Genomic DNA, 2,220 nt, shown 5'->3' with positions numbered 1-2,220 from the left:
TTGTTTTGTGAATACGGCGTTTTATTTTGTTTTGAATACAGTACTGTTTTAAAAAAAATTCCTGCAATGATGAAGGAAAAGATCAAAATATAACAGAACAAAGTAAATGAACCTAAATATCATAATTATCACAAAACCATGACACATATCAGTCCCAAAAATGAAGGAAAAGATCAAAATATAACAGAACAAAGTAAAATCAAAACTACAAAAACAATTTATCCTTTCACTATCCCGAAAAATGAAAAAATATATCAAAACATCCCACAGAACAAACTAAAATAAAAAGTACATAACAATTTATCTTTTCACTATTCCATATCTAAAATTGACCTAACTATCATAATTTTCATTGAACTACAACACTTATCATCCCCAAAAATGACCTAAATATCATATCATAATTATCACAAAACCATGACACATATCAGTCCCAAAAATGAAGGAAAAGATCAAAATATAACAGAACAAAGTAAAATCAAAACTACAAAAACAATTTATCCTTTCACTATCCCGAAAAATGAAAAAATATATCAAAACATCCCACAGAACAAACTAAAATAAAAAGTACATAACAATTTATCTTTTCACTATTCCATATCTAAAATTGACCTAACTATCATAATTTTCATTGAACTACAACATTTATCATCCCCAAAAATGACCTAAATATCATAATTATCACAAAACCATGACACATATCAGTCCCAAAAATGAAGGAAAAGATCAAAATATAACAGAACAAAGTAAAATCAAAACTACAAAAACAATTTATCCTTTCACTATCCCGAAAAATGAAAAAATATATCAAAACATCCCACAGAACAAACTAAAATAAAAAGTACATAACAATCTATCTTTTCACTATTCCATATCTAAAATTGACCTAACTATCATAATTTTCATTGAACTACAACACTTATCATCCCCAAAAATGACCTAAATATCATAATTATCACAAAACCATGACACATATCAGTCCCAAAAATGAAGGAAAAGATCAAAATATAACAGAACAAAGTAAAATCAAAACTACAAAAACAATTTATCCTTTCACTATGTCATATTTGAAAGAACTTACAACAATGCAAGAGGGAGATGTGAAAAGCCGACAAAAATTTTAAAACCTTGATGTGAGAGCCGAGAAACAACGCAAGATCCGAATGCAAAGAGTTGATATATTCTGAAATCGAAGTAAATAGAAGTTGTTAAGTTGATGTTTTGAAAGTAGGATTATTCAACTGAGATAAACTTACAATTTCAGTTGAGTGTAGTTGAGAGTTTGTAAAGTGTGAGTAGAGTGTAGATATCTCTGGATTATTTATAGACACTGAAGGAAGCAGTGCTGTCTTTCAAACAGTGTATGGAAGAGTGTTGATATATTATAGAGACTGCAGCAAGCAAGCTGTCTTTCACACAAAAGTAAAGTGTTGCTTTTTCCTGTAGATTGTACTTCCCTGCTTTTGGCATCCCTTTTTGTCAGATGTGTGAGCATTGAGAGAGAAAGCAGATGGTGATCCGTGTGAAGTCAAATGGACGGTCCCGATCTTGATCCCTTTTTGTCTGTAGCATAAGTCAAATGGGTTAAGATCAGTTAAAAAACAAAAAGCATAAAAATAACAAAACACATCAAAAAAACAGAGAATATAGTCAAGTTTATATTCTCTCAGTAGCATAGCATGTTAAAAATTAATATTCAAGGCTTAGAAATTACCAAAAAAGAGCGAAAAACCGACTGAATTCGAATCTCAGCCCATTCTTGACACTAATGCTCCGTTAGTTCTCGCAAAGTCAACCATCATAAAAAGAAATCAAGTATTAGTAAAGATTTGATATTAGTTATAACCAGTACACTATTAACTTAAAATAAATTTAATATAAATCACATTTTGTCAAGTTGCAAATATAAAAACCTTTATTATAAACAAAAAAGAAAAGAAAATTGATGAATGATGATAAACTTTACTTTACCTCTGATAAAAAAACAGAGAATATAGTCAAGTTTATATTCTCTCAGTAGCATAGCATGTTAAAAATTAATATTCAAGGCTTAGAAATTACCAAAAAAGAGCGAAAAACCGACTGAATTCGAATCTCAGCCCATTCTTGACACTGATGCTCCGTTAGTTCTCGCAAAGTCAACCATCATAAAAAGAAATCAAGTATTAGTAAAGATTTGATATTAGTTATAACCAGTACACTATTAACTTAAAATAAATT

General features: G+C 29.3%; 1 long non-coding RNA gene across 1 annotated transcript; it reads right to left on the bottom strand.

Moving 5' to 3' along the window:
* Positions 1-988: 988 nt before the first annotated feature.
* LOC110916615 lies at positions 989-1,329 on the bottom strand. The gene is made up of 2 exons (XR_002579877.2): positions 1,257-1,329; positions 989-1,183 (listed from the first exon to the last, which is right to left on the bottom strand). It is a non-coding gene; the product is annotated as an uncharacterized LOC110916615 (long non-coding RNA).
* Between the last annotated feature and the right edge of the window lie 891 nt (positions 1,330-2,220).

This window comes from Helianthus annuus, chromosome 16 (genome assembly GCF_002127325.2).
Source record: "Helianthus annuus cultivar XRQ/B chromosome 16, HanXRQr2.0-SUNRISE, whole genome shotgun sequence".
NCBI lineage: Eukaryota > Viridiplantae > Streptophyta > Magnoliopsida > Asterales > Asteraceae > Helianthus > Helianthus annuus.
This window is presented reverse-complemented; position numbering and strand designations above follow the sequence as displayed.